This window comes from Myotis lucifugus, unplaced genomic scaffold (genome assembly GCF_000147115.1).
Source record: "Myotis lucifugus unplaced genomic scaffold, Myoluc2.0 scaffold_91, whole genome shotgun sequence".
NCBI lineage: Eukaryota > Metazoa > Chordata > Mammalia > Chiroptera > Vespertilionidae > Myotis > Myotis lucifugus.
Genome location: NW_005871139.1, coordinates 920293 through 939284, shown reverse-complemented (window position 1 = coordinate 939284; position 18992 = coordinate 920293). Strand labels below are relative to the sequence as shown.

General features: G+C 42.2%; 1 protein-coding gene across 1 annotated transcript in view; it reads left to right on the top strand.

Moving 5' to 3' along the window:
* Window positions 1-298: 298 nt before the first annotated feature.
* SLC38A1 (solute carrier family 38 member 1) overlaps window positions 299-18992 on the top strand; it is a 69619-nt gene continuing 50925 nt past the window's right edge. Inside the window, exons 1-2 of the mRNA XM_014458165.2 lie at window positions 299-478; window positions 17732-17846. The gene's annotated coding sequence lies outside the window, so the exon portion shown is untranslated. The remainder of the gene's footprint in view (window positions 479-17731; window positions 17847-18992) is intronic.

The window sequence follows — 18992 nt, the reverse complement described above, 5'->3', positions numbered from 1 at the left end:
GGGGAGGGAACGGCGCGATGGAGGAGGAGGAATGGCTTAACTTTCCACGTTAAACCTTCACGAGCCATGGATGAGCGCGGGCGACGCGCTTCCCAGTAGGAGAATGACGGCGATTGGAGACCCTCAGCTCCCGAACGTGTCGCAGTAAATATGCAAACCCTCCCGGACATTTTTTTTTTTTGGGGGGGTGGGGGGGGGGGAGGCTCTGATGCAATCCGCCCCTAGAGGAGGGAGCTAGGGGAGCTCGGGCTGGCTGCTCTGTCTGAAGGTCGCCGGGAACCGCCGCCCTTCACGTTCCTCGGAAATCAGCCATACCCCGCCAAGGCTCCCCGCCCAGCGCTCGCAGACAGAGGCCACGTTCTCCCGGCCGAGGCAGCTAGACCTTGACACAAAGGACATCACACCGCCGGGGATAAGATCCGGAAGGGAGGACACCTTGACTTCTCACCCTGTGACACTTTTCCCTTTATTGCCCAAGGTAGGGTGACTTTCCCGGCTCGAGAGAGCCAAGGGCGCGGCAGCGGGAGGAAAGGGATGCTGGCGATGTGCGGGGAGGAGGCGGTGACACAGAAGCCCCCCGTGCGGGCCTGGAAGGAAGGGGTGCGCGGCTGTGCCGGGTGCTTTTGGTTTTTGCTTTGGGGAAAGGGAAAGTCCAGGTCTCCTGTTGTTCCCAATGCACGTGGCAGCGTGAGGAGGCTCAGAGAGTCTTGATTTCACCTTCCCGCGGCGGTGGCTTACTTTTTGGTTCCTTTTTCATGGTGGGAGCGGGTGGCGCCCGACCTAGTTAAGTTGCAAGAGGGTCAGGGACCTCGCAGGGCTGTCGGGAGAGCGCAGCCGATGTGAGGGCGCGACTGCATACCCGAGGGGTGTTTGCATCCTGGGCATCGGGGCAATTTCCCGTGTCCGTAGGGCCCAGAGGACAGTGTGTGGTGCCCCGAGGGTGTGCGGGCGGCCGGCTGGGATTCCAGGACTGGCCTCGGAGCGCGAGTAAACCGGATCACATTTGCCGCCCCTTGCTCTAGCTCTGCGCATCTCAGTATCGGAGAGGAGGAGGAGGATGCCGGGGGAGGTTACTAAAGGATGCTAGCAGTGGTCACTGTCCTTTCCCGCCCTGAAGAGGTTCTTTCCAAAATCGAGGAGGGAGGAGGAGGAAAGTGCTGGTCTGGGAACCAGGGTCACTGGAGCTGGCGAACAAAAGGCCACCGCTTGCGCGTGGCCTGGGTTCGGACTGTCTCGCTTCCACTCCACCTCCTCGCCCCATCCCTAAACATGTTGCCACAAAAGACCTTTAAACTGGCCGCGGTGCCGGGAGGAAAGCGCTCCACAGCCCTAGTGTGCGTCCCGGCCCTCCCCCGCCCCATCCTCCTACCAGAGCGTCGGGCTCCTCTGCACCCACTGGGACCCCACACCATCCGGGGCTGCCTGGGCGCTGCTCCCCTGCGGAATCTCCCGCCCTTGGATTTGGGCAGAACGGTAGTCAGAGAAGGTGCAAGTGCATATGGCGGCAAAAGGAATTTCGCGGTAACAGCGTTTCCGGTGCCTTTTACAGGCTGCCTTGAGCTGGGGAGGGTGGTGCTACCATTGAGAGCCCTTTGTGTCTCGCTCTGCGGCGCAGACCCAGTTTTTATCGCACCTATGGATTTGACATCTCTGCGGTGGGTTAAAAAAATTTTTTTTCTTTTAATATAAGAGGGAGGAGAGACTAAATCTACGGTTTGCAGACTGCAGGGCCCAGCAAGGCTGTAATTTGTCACCTTGATGGAAGAAATTGTGCAGTAACTCGTGCTTGTTCTGACGTCAGAGAGACAACGGAAAGAAAACCTGAGCTAGGTGGCTGCCTGCCCTCATTGTTACTAAACATCTCACGCAGGGTTGGGACCATTGAAATCAATGTGAAACGGTCGGTCCTGGCACTAATCCCTGTGGGCCCCCTGGATTTTGGTTCACCCCCAACCTCAAATGGTTTTGCTCTTCAGTCTCTTCAGTTCTCAGTCTGTCCCTTAGGCTTCAGGAAACCCACCTAGTTTGGTTGGAGGTCTTAACCTTGATGAGGGTTTATTCCCTTTAAAAAAGCACACCACATATTCAATAAATACTTGGGGGTCGGGGAGGGGCTTATTTTGTGGCTGGCAGCAACTAACAAGACAGTTCCTGTGAGGCTTCTATTCTGGGGGCAGCGAGGAGACAGGCAATATATGCATGTATAAACGGCTTTCAGATATTTGAAAGCGCACTGCACTGGAGAAGCAAAGCAGGGTCATGTGGTGGGGGAGGGTGCTTGTGGTAGATGACCCTCTAGGAGTGCCTGTGTGGGAGGGTGACATTTGTCCTGAGACTCAGAGGCCAGGCATCTCAGCCTATTGCTAGTCCTGTCTTTTCCTCACTCTGGATGGTACCTGAGGCCAAAACCAATCTACTCATCATTGTTCCTCTAATATCCAGCAGAGTAGCTACTTAATAAAATGCCTGTTGGATTGAGATCTTGGCCAATCTTCGTCTCATTCACCTCTTTATGCTAGTGTTGACCCCCCCCCTTCTTTTCTACATCTCATTATTTTTTCTCCTTCTTCTAGGTTGAAACCTTAGTCTTTTTCTAGTCTGCTTCTGGCGTTCTCTCTTACCCTCTCTGCACTTCTGAGCAGCTGCCAGGCCCTTGCAAATGCCCCTCAAACCTGTTTTCTCATCCCCAGTCCCAATGTCAAAGTTCAAGTCCTCTGTCACCTGACCTAGACTTGGCGATTCAAGTAGGGTGTTGGGATACAAGAATCATGAAACAGACATGGAGGTGCCCTGAAGAAACCAGGAAATCCTTCCTCCGGGGAGGAAGATGCAAGCACAACACGTGGTTAAAAAGTAAAGTGGCTAATTGATGAGATAGAACAGCTTTCTAGCTGGTCTTCTCCATGTCAAGCTCCCTTAATTCAATCTCGACACTTCCATGAGATCTGTATTTCTAAAACAATTTGCATTTTTTACAGGTAACTTTTTAAAATGTATATATATATATATATATATATATATATATATATATATATATATAAAATTGATTTCAGAGAGGAAGGAAGAGATAGAAATATCAATGGTGAGAGAGAATCATTGATTGCTTCCTGCACGCCCCACACTGGGTGGGGATTGAGCCCACAACCTGAGCATGTACCCTGACCAGGAATCCAACCGTGACCTCCTGGTTCCTAGGTCCACGCTCAACCACTGAGCCACACCAGCTAGGCTCAGTTTGCACTTTTTAATGACCTTGCTTCTAAAAATCTTCAGTGGGTTCCCATTGCCCACAACTAAAGTATAAAATCCTCAGCCAGGCACTCAGGACCCTCCACAATCTGACTCCTCACCTCTCTCCGTCTCTTTGTCCCAGTTCACCTTGTGCCCTCCCTGTCACTTTTCTGCCTCAATATCAGTGTTGATTCCAGACTGGAATGCCTACTGAAATTCTATATATTTGTGAAGGCCTAGCCCAATGCCAGTTTTCTACCTCTTTGAATGTGTTCACTGATCACCTTTTAGCGTTTTCATAAAGATTTGTTTACCTTCTACCATCTAAAGGTGATTTAAAGTGGGAAGATGTGTGTAGGTGATATACAGAAACTATGACATTGTACATAAGGGACTTGAGCTTCCATGGATTTTAGTATCCACAGGGGTTCTGGAACCAATCCTCCTAGGATATCAAGGGATGACTTGTTCCAGGTCTTAACTTTCCAGCCTAGGGAGTTGGGTAAGTTGTTTAGCATCTCTAAACCTCAGGGTGCTTTTTTTGTTTGTTTGTTTGTTTGTTTGTTTAATGGAAATAATGATCATAACGATGAAGATGGTGGCAGTAGTGGTACCCATCTTATTGAGTTATCCTGAATATTTAATTAAGATAATGGATGTGAAGTGCTTGGCATGGTGTTAGCATTCCATCTATATTGAATAAAAAGGAACTTTGGGTTTCTCACCTATCCTAGGGAGTGGGGAAAGTTGATCAGTCAAGTTCCCCTTGCCTCTGATATTCTATGACTCTCTAATCATTTAAAAATGCTTTTCAGAAAATAATATCTGAGGGAAACTACCCGAATCTTTTCAATCTGGAGACTATGCATCTGTGAAGGGTGGTGTGGGGGGCGGGAAAGTATGTGTGTGGAGGTAAGAACATTCAAAATCACATCATAGATCTCAAAAAAACAAACACAACCCACACCTTGAAACATTAACCCTAAATTGAGTCATTGTTATACTTACTTTGAAATTTAAACACATTATATTAATTGGTTTTCTAGGGACCACCTATGTGTCAGGAATTTAGTGATTAGGAATGCCCCATGGTTTGGGGAAACTGCAGGCACTGGGGTTGCAATCAAGGGACTCGGCCTCAAGTGAAGTTACCATGTGTCTTTGCCAATAATTAACTGGGTGCACTTGGGCAATTCGTTTTACATTTTTATGCCTCATTTATCATCTGTCTAAGGCTAATAATAGTATCTGAGCTGCCTAACTCAGGATTGTGAAGATAAAATGAGAACGGAATCTAGAAAATCCTTGAGCAAGTTAAAGGAACTATAATCATCTGAGGTTAAACACACTGCTAATTTTTATTTTATTATTATTATTTTTTAAAACATATTTTATTGACTTTAGAGAGAAACATCAATGATGAGAGAGAATCATTGATTGGCTGCCTCCTGCGCGCCCCCTACCGGGGTTCGGACCCGCAGCTCAGGCATGTGCCCTTGGCCAGAACCCAACCTGGGACCCTTCAGTCCACAGGCCAACGCTCTATCCAGTGAGCCAAACCAGCTAGGGCATCACACTGCTAATGTTTAGAAGATGGGTTTAGATTAGTGACTCTCAACTCTGCCTTCACATCGGTCTTACCTGGGGTCTTTTTAAAGCTTTGAATGCCCAGACTCCATTTCCAGAGATTCAGATTTAGTTAGCCTGGGGTAACTAAAGACATGCGAGTTAAAAAACAAACAAACACAAACTCAACAAACACCAGGGATAATTCTAGTATGCAGTGGTTTGGAATTAAAAGCAGAAAAAACAGAATCAGAAATTACATGAAGACCTCCATATGTCATTTGATAAAATCGTAGTAATGTGAAATCATGATGGCTTTTCCCTTGACTCAACTAAACCAACCAGTTGTTGACATCATGGAGCCACAGCCTCAGGTTACAATTTATAACCTGAATTTCCCCAATATAGAAGCCTGTCCAGTGAGTGATACAGCCGCGGCGGCATAAAGATTTAATGTGTGGGATCTCAGTTTCCATCCCTTAGGAGTGACAAAGAAGATTGGGAAAGAACGAGACAATGGAAAGCAAAAGGAAAAGGATAGGCTAGGGCCCAAGGTATTGGGAGGGGGGGCGCGGGGACAGGGAAGGGAGGAGAAGAGGCTCTGAGTGGGAGAGACACAGGACAGAGTACAGGGAAGAAGTTGTGTTTGCTTTATTCAACTGGTTTTGTTAAGGTTATAAACTGGTGGCTAAAGAACCAAATGAAGCCTGTGGGTGTGTTTTGTGTGACCTACAGTTTCTTTTAAAATTGTGTGGCATTAGTTGTCAACATTTAAATATCATAATTTCATTTAAAATCTGGATCTCTTGCATTTCTTGAAAAAAGAACAAAACGGCTTATGTCCAATCTGCATTGCTCACTTATTCTGCCTACCTGGGCCCTGGCTGCATTTGTTTTTAACCCTGAGTCTAAATCTATAGGTCTTAATGCACGTTAGAATCCTCTGGAGAGCATTTGAAATATCCATGCTTGGATGGGATCCTAGGTCAATTAAATTAGAAACTAGTGTGTGTTGGAAGGGAGCTTATCACTATTATTATTTTAAATCTTTTTAAAAATATTTTTATTGAATTTATTGGAATGACATTGGTTAACTAAATTATATAGGTTTCAAGTGTATAATTTTATAATACATCATCTGTATATTGTATTGTGTTCACCACCCAAAGTCAAGTCTTCTTCTGTCACCGTTTACCCCCTTTACCCTCTTCCACCTGCCCTACCCCCCTTACCTCTAGTAAATACCATACTGTTGTCTGTCTATGAGGTGTGTTGTTTTGTTTTATTTTGCTTAATTTTTCACCCAGCCCTACAACCCCCCTCTCTTCTAACAGCTGTCAGTCTATTTTCTATATCTGTTTCTATTTTGTTTATTTTGTTCATTAGGTTCCACATATAAGTGAGATTATATGGTATTTGTTTTTCTCTGACTGGCTTAATTAACTTAGCATAATACCCACCATGTTCATATGTGTTGTTGCAAAAGGTAAGATTTCCTTCTTTTTTTTTTTTTTTTTTTTTTTTTTTTTACTGTGGAGTAGTATTCCATTGTGTAAAGGTCCACAGCTTTTTTATCCACTCATCTACTGATGGGCACCTGGGCTGCTTCCAAATCTTGGCCATTTTAAACAACGCTGCAATGAGCATAGGGGTTCATTCTTTTGAATTAGTGTTTTGGGTTTCTTTGGATATATTCCCAGAAGTGGAATCGCTGGGTCATAAGGCAGTTCCATTTTTAATTTTTGAGATAACTTCATACTGTTTTCCACAGTGGCTGCATCAGTTTTTATTCCCACCAAAAGTGCACCTGGAGAGGGTTCCCTTTTCTCCACATCCTTGCCAACACCTGTTGTTTGTTCATCTATAATAATAAAAGTATAATATGCAAATCAACCGAACAGCAGAACGACTGTCTGGACAACCACACTATGACACACACTGGCGCCAGGCCAGCCAAGGCGGGTGCAATGCAATTGGTCAGGGGGTAGGGTGGGGGGAAGTGGGGGAGGGGCGCCTCATCACCCCATGATCGCCCCGCAGAGGCAGAGGGAGGTCCAGGCCACCCTCTGTGCAGGGATCATGGAGCCCTGGCCGGTGGGCGGGGCTTCCTTGGCGGGTGTGCGGGGCCGGCCAGCGATTGCCCCGCAGATGGAGGCCCAGGTCAGCCAAGCGATCGCACCCCACGCCTGTCACCCGCAGAGGGAGGTGACTGGTGGCGGGGGGGGGGGGGCAGTGCCACACAGATGGCAAGCAGTGGCAATGGTGGCGGCAGGGCCAGCTGCCAGCAGTCAGGAGAAGGAAAGCCCCAATAGGCCCTGATCACCGGCCAGGCCTAGGGACCCTAACCAAAGGGTCCCAGATTGTGAGAGGCCACAGGCCAGGTTGAGGGACACCCCCCCCCCCTGCCAATGCACAAATTTTGTGCACCAGACCTCTAGTTTATTGATAATAGCTATTCTGACAGGTGTGAGCTGATATCTCATTGTGGTTTTAACTTGCATTTTTCTGATGATTGGTGATGTTGAGCATCTTTTCATGTGTCTATTGGCCATTTGTATGTCCTCTTTGGAGAAGTTTCTATTTAAGTTCTTTGCCCATTTTAAAAATTGGATTGTTTGTTTTTTGTGTTGAGTCGAATAAGTTCTTTATAAATTTTGGGTATTAACCCCTTACCAGATATAATAGCAGATATATTCTCCTGTTCAGTGGGTTGTCTTTTCATTTTGTTGATGGTTGGTTTCCTTGCTGTGCAAAAGCTTTTTAGTTTGATGTAGTCCCATTTGTTTATTTTTTCAGTTTGTTTCCCTTGCCCGAGCAAACATATCAGAAAAAACGTTGCTATAAGAAATATCCAAGATTTTACTGCCTATGTTTTCTTCTAGGATTTTTATGGTTTTGGGTCTTACATTTAATTCTTTAACCCTTTTTGAGTTTAATCTTGTGTGCTGTATAAGAAGGTGGTCTAGTTTCTTTCTTTTCTTTTTTTTTTGCACCTATCTGTCCAACACAATTTTCCAGTACCATTTATTTAATAGACTATCTTTACCCCATTGTATATTCTTGCCTTCTTTGTTGAATATTAATGACCATAAATATATGAGTTTATTTCTGGGCTGTCTAATCTGTTTCATTGATCTATGTGTGTTTTTATGACAGTACCATGCTGTTTTGATTATTATGGCCTTGTAGTATAGTTCAATATCATTTGCATGATTACTCCAACTTTGCTTTTCTTTCTCAAGATTGTTGTGGCTATCCAGGATCTTTTGTAGTTCCATATAAGTTTTTGGAATATTTGTTTTAGTTCTGTTAAATACATCATTGATATCTTGATAGGAATTGGGTTGAATCTATAGATTGTTTTGGGTATTATGGACATTTTAATGATATCAATTCTTCCTATCCATAAACATGGTATATGCTTCCATGTAGTTGTATCTATTTCAATTTATTTCTTCGGTGTTTTATAATTTTCCAAGTACAGGTCTTTTACATCCTTGGTTAAACTTATTCCAAGGTATTTTATTTTTTGATGCAGTTTTAAATGGAATTAGTTTCTAAGTTTCCCTTCCTAATAGTTCATATAGTTTCTTATAGTTCCCTTATTGGTGTACGTATAAAAATGCAACTGATTTCTGGATATTTATTTTGTATCCTACTACTTTACTGAATTACTATCAGTTCTAGTAGTGTTTTGGTGGAATCTTTAGTGTTCTCTCTATAAAATATCATGTCATCTGCAAATAATGACAGTTTTGCTTCTTCCTTTTCAATTTGGTTGCCTTTCATTTCTTCTTCTTGTCTGATTGCTGTGGCTAGGACTTCCAGTACTTTGTTGAATAAGAGTGGTGAAAGTGGACATCTCTGTCTTGTTCCTGATCTTAAGGGACACACTTTTCATTTTTGCCCATTGAGTATGATGTTGGATGTGGGTTTGTCATATTTGCCTTTATTATGTTGAACTAGAGGCCCGATGCACAAATTAGTGCATCAGTGGAGTCCCTCAGCCTGACCTGTGGCCAAAACCAGCTCTCTGACATCCCCTGAGGGGTTCCAGACTGCGAGAGGGTGCAGGCCAGGCCGAGGGACCCCACTGGTGCGTGATCCGGGCCGGGGAAGAATGCGAGAGGTTGGCCAGCCAGAGAGGGACCGCGGGAGGGCTCCAGGGCATGTCCAGCCTGTCTCGCTCAGTCATGGTCAGCCAGACCCCAGCAGCAAGCTAACCTACTGGTCAAGCATCTACCCCCTGGTGGTCAGTGCACATCATAGAGACTGGTTATGTGGTCGACTATCTGCCCCCTGTTGGTTAGTGCACGTCATAGCGAGCGGTTGAGTGACCTTAGCATATCATAAGCATATTACGCTTTGATTGGTTGAATGGCTGACCAGACGACCAGACACTTAGCATATTAGGCTTTTATTATATAGGATTATGTTCCCTCTATTCCCACTTTGCTGAGAGATTTTACCATAAATGGGTACTGAATTTTATCAAATGCTTTTTCTGCATCTATTGATATTATCATGTCGTTTTTATCCTTCATTTTGTTTATGTGGTGTGTGACATTTATTAATTTGCAGGTATTGCATCCTCAGAATAAATCTCACTTGATCATGGTATAAGATCTTCTTAGTGGATTGCTGGATCTGGTTTGCTAATATTTGTTGAGGATATTAGCATCAATGTCTATCAGGTATTGGCCTATAATTTCCTTTCTTTGTAGTGTCCTTATCTGGTTTTGGAATTGAATAATGATGGCCTCATAAAATAAGCTTGGGAGTCTTCTCTCCTCTTGTATGTTTTGGAATAGTTTGAGAAGGATAGGTATTAGTTCTTATTTGACTGATTTATAAAATTCATCCGTGAAGCCATTAGGTCCAGGACTTTTGTTTATTGGGTGGTTTTTTAAAATTATTATTTTTTTATTACTACTTCAGTTTCAGTAGTTGTAATTGATCTGTTCAGATTTTCTGATTCTTTCTGATTCAGTTTTGGAAGATTGTATGTTTCTAGGTATTTATTCATTTCGTCCAGATTGTTCAATTCCTTGGCATATAGTTGTTCATAACATTTTCTTACAATTCCTTATATTTCTGTGGAGTCAGTTATTCTCTTTCATTTTTGATTTTATTTATTTGGATCCTCTCTTTTTTCTTGATGAGTCTGGTTAAATGTTTGTTAATCTTGTTTATCTTTTCAAAGAACCAGCTCTTGGTTTCATTGATCTTTTGTATTGTTTTTTAGACTATTTCATTTATTTCTGCTCTGAATTATTATTATTTCTTTTCTTTTACTCATTTTGGGCTTTGTTTATTGTTCTTTTTTTAGATCCTTTAAGTATAAAGTTAGATTGTTTGAGATTTTTCTTGTTTCTTGAGGTAGGCCTGTAATGCTATGAATTTCCCTCTTTAGACTGCTGTCACTGTTGTCCCATAGGTTTTGGGAGTGTGTGTTCCCATTTTTATTTGTTTCAAAGTATCTTTTGATTTCTTTTTTGATCTTCATTGTTAATCCATTCATTGTTTAGTAGCATATTATTTAGCTTCCATGTCTTTGTGTGTGTGTTTTTTTTCCTTTTTTTTCCTTGTGATTGAGTTCTAGTTTCATATCATTATGGCCAGAGAAGATGCTTGATATTATTTCAATCTGCTTATATTTATTGAGACTTGTTTTGTATCTTAACATGTGGTCCATCCTAGAATATGTCCCATGTGCACTTGAAAAGAATGTATATTCTGCTGCTTTGGGGTGAAATGCTCTGAAGATAGCAATCAATTAAATCCTTTAAGGCTGCTGTTTCCTTTTTGATTTTCTGTGTGGAAAATCTATCCATTGATGTTAATGGGGTTTAAAAAACCCCTAGTATGGCTAAATTACTGTTGATCTATGGTTATATCCTCTTGTTGGATTGATCCATTTAACATTATATAATATCCTTCTTTGTCTCTTGTTATGGCCTTTGTTTTGAAGTCTATTTTGTCAAAAATAAGTATTTCTGCCCCAGTTTTTTAAAATTTTCATTTGCATGAAATATCTTTTTTTACTCTTTACTTTTATTCTATGTGTATCTTTTGTGTATCTTTCATTCTGAGGTGGGTCTCTTGTAGAGTGCATATGTATGGGTCTTATTTTCTTATTAATTCAGCTCCCCTATGTCTTTTGAATGGAGCATTTAAGGCATTTACATTTAAAGTGACTATTGATAGGTATATATTTATTGCCATTTTATTATTTTTTAAATAAAATGTTTATTGTTGGAAGTATTACATATGTCCCCCCCCCCCCACATTAACCCTCCAGGCCCTTACCACCTCACTGTCTGTGTCCATGGGTCATGCATATAAGCTACAAGTTTCTTTGGTTGATCTCCTCCCACCCACCCACCCAGCCCACCTTCCCTCTGCTGGGTGTGGGTGTGTGTGGAAAAGACCAAGCTGCGCACCAAGACCAGCTTTTACCAGCACTGGGCCCAGGGGCAAGTCAGCAAAAGTCCCAAGGCATCCCAAGATCTGCCTCCACCTGCTCGTTGCCTGACAGGCTCCGTCACTGAAAGATACTCTGGTGGTACTCGAGTTGCATGAGGCAGGTTCTCGGTGAGTTGCCAGGTAGGGGCGAGCGGTGTTCACCAGGCCGATACAGGTTCAAACTTAGTGCCAGTGCTGGGTCTGAAGTCACTCAGCTAATGTCCCAGGATAGATCAAATCCACTGTCACCTGCCGGGTGCTGGCAGACCTTTATGGTGGCACAGGTTCTCAGAGAGTCATCAGAGTGAGGCCAGCAGAGTTTATCAGACCAACATTTGGCTGTCTGAAGGGTGGGCTCTGCACCATCCGAGCGAGTTAGGGGAAATGGTCCCCATCCTAGAGCCACTCCACTTAGTCTCCTAGATTATTTTTTTAAAGCATCTGAAGTGATTCCTATTTCTAGTCAGAACTGAGGACTACCGGTCTAAGTCACCTATTAAAAAGATTTGTCCATAAGTCCATCATCTTGTCTCTGATTATGATCCATTAAGAAATAGTCTATAGAGTCATAAATCCAGAGGTTTTTAGAACTGGGGGAGATCTTTGAGAGTGTATCAGTGAATCTGCCTTTCCTATTTTAAGGTGAGAATAGAGAGGCCCAGAGAAGGAAAAGACTATAACATCATTTAGAATTGGATTATAAAATGTTTTCTTTTTCAAATAAAGGTATGTTTTAAAAATGTTTCTATTTATAAGTGATCCTCTTCACATGCACCATTTTGTGGTGCTTTAAAATTCTTATTATTTGTTTTTTTAAATATTTTGTTGGGAATTAACTGTCATAGCTTAGCCAGGACTTAACAATAAACAAACCCCCATTCATTGCCCATTCATTGTTTTATATATATATATATATTTATTGATTTCAGAGAGGAAGAGAGAGATATAAACATCCATGATGAGAGAGAAACTGATCACCCGCCTCCTGCACATCCCCTATTGGGTATCGAACCTGCAACCCGGGCATGCGCCCTTGACAGGAATCGAACCTGGGACCCTTCAGTCCACAGGCCGATGCTCTCTCCACTTAGCCAAACTGGCTAGGGCCCATTCATTGTTTTTAATTCAATAGCAATCCTTGAACAGAGATATCAATTGAGCAGATACATACATGTGCCAATAAAAAGAATTTTCTCAAAGGCTGTTCTTTCCAGGCTGTTTTCAACTATATAAGTTTTTAGTAATTACTTAACTATGAATTTTTGTCGGTGAAAATATATTTTTAACTTTGTGGTATTTACACTGCTCAGGTACACTCACGGCTCTAATTAAATTATGCTTCAATAAAAAAAGTAATATGTAGTCATTTTCCTATATCCAGTTACAGTTTGAATTCAGTAACTTCTGGGGCTTATCAGTATTTTCTGTCTTTGGAGAAATCACAACATTTTCAAAACATCTGCATAGGGGTAGGTTAATTCCCAGGCATCATAGGCTGGGTATATTGACAACATACCTTTAAAACGTCACATGGGCACCTGAACAGAAGAGGAATTGTGGAGCTGTAGGAGCAGGTGTCAGGATACGGTGAACGAGATAGAATTCAGGGGACAATCTGTCTGAGGAAGTGAGCAGCTCATTTCCCTGCCCCAAACGGAGTTTCCTTTAACACAGAGCTTCTCACCCTCAGCACTACTGAGTTTGGGGGCCAGATATCTTTGTTGGGGCTGGTTGTCCTGAGCATTGTATGTTTAGCAGCATCCCTGATCTCTTTCCACGAGAAGCTGGCGGCACCCCTTCACTTGTGAGGATCAAAATGTCTCCAGACATTGCCAAATGCCTCCCAAAGGATGGGGGGCATTTAATAGAAGGCCTTCATGTAACTCTTCATCACAGGTGAACACTCAGTCACGGGTTGGTCATTGGAGAAAGACATCACAGAGAAATTTGGTTTGAAATTGAAAAATAAAAAAGCAGGCAAGCAAGCTGGGCTTTGAAAGAAATGTAGACATGGGCTTGGTGGGAAGGAGTGGGAGGGAATTAGTTCAGGGCCAAGGGATTGATGTGAAGAAAGCAGAAAACTGGGTAACATTGCAGGACTGGAAGGTTCAGAAAGAAAGTCATAGAAGAGAAAAAATTAAAGAGAACTTTATGAGCAATCGAGGCTTTGAATTTGAGGTTCCAGAGATTAGACTTTATCCTGTAGACATTAGGAGCGATTATGACTGGTGGGGTAGGGGGAGAGGAATGTATGAGACATATTTTCAGGAAGAATCTGTGCCTGTAGATGGGAGAGGGGAGGGATCAGTAGGTAGCATGGAGGAAAGCAACGGGCAAAGTCAGGATTGTGGCGTTGAAAAGAATGAGAGGAAGGGAAGGGGCACTGTGAAAGAATGTTGATAAGACTTAGTGACTGATTAGATATGAGGTAGCAATGAAGTGATATCCAGCTGGATTCCAGGTCTAAGGGATGAGGAGAATGAACATTATCTTTAACAGAAACGGAAAAGGTGATGTGTGAGGTCAGGTGACGCATTCAGTTAGGCATGTGGAGTTTGAGGGAATGGTAGACATCCACATGGAGAAGTCCAGAGGGCAGCTGTAGTCTAGATAGAGTTTGTGGAAATTTTTCTGAGCAGGAAGGAACCTGGAAGTTCATCTCCCTCCACCCTTCTCATTTTACAGATGAAGAAACATGTGGCACGTTAAGTGATGTGCTTATTATCAAGTAGTATTTATGAGGGAGATCCTATTTCATAATCCAAAGGAATTCTAGTTTTACAAAATGAAAATGCCTGGGGAAAAAAGGTGCCCTGTGAGATGAACATGACACTACAGCCTTGAAACCGTAAAAAGGAAAAACTTTGGAGGAAAGCATGGGGGGCGAGAGCCACCCCTACACTGAGGGGTAGGTGGGAGGGAGGCGGGGAAGAAAGGAGCTGGCAAAGGAAGCCAAGAAGCAGCACTTCAGGAGGCGGTGAGGAGCAAGTTGGTGGAGGTCAGTGAACAGTGCTCCATGCTCCTGAAGGAGCTGAAGAGCATGCGGACTGAGAAAAAAAGGCCTCTTGTCTTGATTAGGAAGTAGTAGCAAGAGTCGCCACCATAGTCACCGTAGCTTACAAGAACCAGGCCGGGCACTGCTGTAAGTGCTGCACATGGACCCAATCGTGGAATCATTATAACGACTGTACGAGGTGGGTCTTACTTTATCTCTATTTTACAGAAGAGGACACTGAGGCGAAGAGGCATTAACCTACTTGCCCAGGGTCACACAGCTCCTAAATGGCGGGGCCAGAGTTTGCCAGTCGGGCGTGGTTTCGGGGGAATGATGAGGCCAGGAGCAAGTTGTTCAGCCTGTGGGGTAGGGGGAGAGGAATGGGCAGGTGGTAGGGTAGTTCATAGTTCTAGACACGGTTACTTTCCAGATACAGAGCTGAGCGTGACTGACAGAAGCCGGGGAAGCCAGCAGAGATGAAATGGCGACACAGGGCCCTAGCACAGCTGAGATCACTAGCGCTGGTTACGTCGTGAGGTTTGAGTGAGGATAGAGAAAACACCTTTTCTTCTTAGGTTGCTGCCTGGCTCCCAGCCTGTTCACCACCAAAGGCCATTTTTATTATTCCCCACCTCCCAAGGGCCTCAGGTTTTCAAAGATTTTGAGTAGCCACTTTAAGCTTTTATTTTAATTGAAGTATAATTGATACGTAGTGCAACATCCAGGTCTTAACTATACTGTTTAATGAGTCTTGACTACATCGTTAATGTATTAATTCACTTTCCATTTTTATTACTTGAAGATATATAAAATTGCCAGTTACAATCTAGGATTGTCACATCACATTAATACAATCTAGCCAAAAGCAAGCATACCTGACATTTTAGTTAACCTGTTTAGCCTGTTTGAATTTCCAAAATACAGAAAAGCAGCTCTTAGGTCCTTACCATTACCATCTAAGAGCCTGTTGATTCAAAGGCCCCACGTGGGTAAGGATGCTCAGTGAGTTATTGGGAGAGATGGCAGGAAGAACAGGACCCCGTGGGCCTTAGAACCACTGCCCTTGCTGTCAGGATTGCTTCTCAGGAGTTGAGCACGGAGAGGTGTGATTTTATTGGTTCTTCAGAATAAAAAACATACAGTGGTTTATAATAATTTAAAAACTAAGTGAATGTGACTGGATACTTAGTGATATTAAAGAATTCTTGTCATTTTTTTTAGTTTTGATAGTGATATGGCAATATTGTTTGAAAAGATAGTTTTTCCCTTTTAGAAATATGTGCTGAAATATTTACAGAGATAGGATATCTGGAATCTGCTTTAAAATAATTCTATGTGATAGTGGGGGTAAAATTTCAACCAGACTGGCTTGAATTGATAATAGTTGAAGTTGGTACCTGGGGGTTCATTATTCTATTCTGTTCACATTTACATATGTTTAAAAGTTCCCATAATAAAAATGTAAAAGGGAAGAAATTATAAAATTATGAATATTAGTCAGGGTTTAGTATAACAGGCATCTTTCTATGTGTGTTAAACAAAAGGGATTTAACACAGGGAATTAAGTGCCTGTAAAATTGTTAGAAGAAATGACACAGCAGGTCTAGGCCAGGCCTCTCGGAATAATGACCAGAATACCACCATTCAACTGACCTGCTAAGGAAACTGCTACCTGTGCCTCCATCAGGAAGCTGGGAAACCAGGAAACCAGGAAGCTGGTTCCTCCTGGTCTCCACTGCATGTTCCAGGAACACATCACTTGAGCCAATCTGATTATCAGGAACCCATAGACACAATTGTTGGCTCCAGTGCTGTCTGCTTCACCTGATAGAATTGGACAAGCCAAACGGATGCCTTGCCCCCAGCACCTTGCCCTCTGATTGGTGGAATCTAAATCAGATCTAGAACCCAAGCTGCAAAGGGACATGGGAAATATAGTTTTCAATTCTCCATCCTCTGTAGAACTGGACTACAACGAAGTGGGAGCAAATATTTGAGAGGACCAATCCACTACAAAGTATATTAGCAATTGAAACTGTATTTCAGCTTATTTATCCCCAAAAGTAATTTTGAACAATGTTTCAGTTACACTACATTCTTTGGTTTGGTTTTCCCTGTAGAATCTTTTTTTTAAATATATTTTATTGATTTTTTTACAAAGAAGAAGGGAGAGGGACAGAGAGTTAGAAACATCGATGAGAGAGAAACATCGACCAGCTGCCTCCTGCACGCCCCCTACTGGGAATGTGCCCACAACCAAGGTACATGCCCTTGACCAGAATTGAACCTGGGACCCCTCAGTCTGCAGGCTGACGCTCTATTCACTGAGCCAAACCGGTTCGGCTCCCTGTAGAATCTTTAAATCAGCTCCCGTAAACCTCCTATTCCTCAAGAAACATGTACAGTATCTTGCTCTCCTTACTCTAACTGGGCTCATCTGAATGGGCTCACAAGGCTGTTCTGTGTACATTTGGTCTGTGTCTTTGCCTATGCTGTTCCCAGTACTGTACAAGAAATGCCTTTCCTATCCCCCAGTCTAAATCCTACCTATTTTTAGACATTGTGCAGGTCTTAACACTAAAACCTTACCTGATTTCTCAAGGCCCCATTTCCTTTCCTTCCTTTCCTGCCTCCCTCCTTCCTCCCACCCCTCCTTCCTTTGTTCCTTCCTGTATGTACATATGTATGTATGTCTGTCTCTGCGATCCTTCTGGACTTATTCTTTGTTCTGCCATATAGTTTGGTTCTATCATGCAAATGTTTTATGGTATATTATCACTTTATGTGGGATGGTGTTGCTTGTTTAAATAGGCTGTAAGCCATGTAAAGCCAGACAAGTTTGCATATCCTCTCCTTTGCTACCTAACACCATGAAGAGCAGAGAATAAGTTTATGTATTTTACATTGATCGTATTAATAACATGTGCCAATAAGCATACCAACATAATAATGTAGTGAAGGATCAGAAATGTCTGTGCTGAGTAAATTGTAATTTGTTATCTAATATAAATGTCGAGAGAGTAATTATGGTTGTGTTAACATCAAGATCTTCACATGATGACCCCATTCAGCTTTTTAATTAGTTTTATAGTCTGATAATTGCTTTGATCTTTCAGTGACACTATAATTTTTTGTTTCTTGAACTCCACCTGTACCCCATGCCTCCGTGCTATTGATTATCTTCTCCTTCACTGAGAAGTCTCAGCTCAGGCCTCAGCTCTGCCTGTCAATCTTCTGTCCACCAAGCAGTGTAACTGTCCAGTAGTAACATGTTGGCCATCAATTTATGGTATAGTCAAGCGGCTAAACAGTCATTAGAAGTAATTGTGTAGACCTGTGTTCACTGACATAACTCAGTGTAGGAGACCATATCTTGTTAAGTGAAAAATATGTTTTTAAACTCTATGGTATGATTTCCGTTTTTAGAAATGTATACATATTTTTTCATTTGTATTCATTCTTTTCATTTAACAGGTATTTATTGAGTGCCTACTGTGTACCAGGCGCTATCTCTATGTGCATACAAAAACCCTGGAAGGTCATACTCCAATATATATACACTGATCGTCTCTGCTTGCTGAGATAACAGGTGACTTTTTTCTTTTTACTTGTTTCCTTCTTCATTTGCAAACTTGTTTTTTATAATTTTTATACAAAAACCTGTATTATTTATTAATAAGGAACTGGTATGTTTTTTAAAAGCACTTCTTCAAAATGCTTACAATATAAAGCTACATAAAAATAGGTTTTAAAAAGTCTAAAATCCCAATTATAAATAAAATAGAGAGAGGAAGAGGGAACCTAGAGAGGGAGAAAGAAGAAAGAAAAGAGGAAAGACATGAAAATCCAGCAGTGGCTATTTTGGAATGGTGGGATTCTTTTACAATGTCTGTTCTGAAGACTCTACAGTGAACCTGTATTAGTTTTAGGATCAGAAAAAATATTGTTTTCTTTTTCAAGACCCAATACAAATGTGACATTTCTGTGATGCTGCCTCAGACCCCTGAATCTGACTTTTCCAAAACTTTCACATCCCTTTCTCACCTGGCACTCAATAAATATGAACAGTGAGTGGATTGTGTTTTCTGCATGCGGCCTCAAACTTAGTGACAGGTGTCACTAACTTTGTTAACTTTTCCCATTTTTCAGTCTTCATTTTCAAGAATAATTAGATTTCAGATACATTATTTCACAACAATAAATATTTATTCTTTAAAAAAAAGATTAGGCATAAAGATAGATAATGGCAAGTGTAGGTGAGGATGTGGAGAAATTGGAACCATCAGACACTGCTGGTGGAAATGTAAAATGGTGCAGCCACTTTGGAAAAAAAATAAAAAAATAAAAAAAAAGATTAGGGCACACACTATACATGGACAAGGAAAGACCATGTGAGGACATAGTAAGGCGGCAGCTATCTGCAAGCCAAAGAGAGGAGCCTCAGAAGGAGGTGTGGACTTGATCTTGGATTGCTAGCTTCCAGACTATGAGGGGAAAAAAATTCTCTTTAAGCCAAAGGGGGGGGAAAGTATTCTATATGATTAACTTAGTATTGGTATTTGCCCAATACTGACATATTTTTAGTGGCCAGGATTTTCTGTATTCTTTTTATTCTTTCCTCTTTTTGTCCATTTTTAAATGACTGGTTTTATGTATGAATATATATATATATATATATATATATATATATATATATTTCCGCACACACACACACACACACACACACACACACACA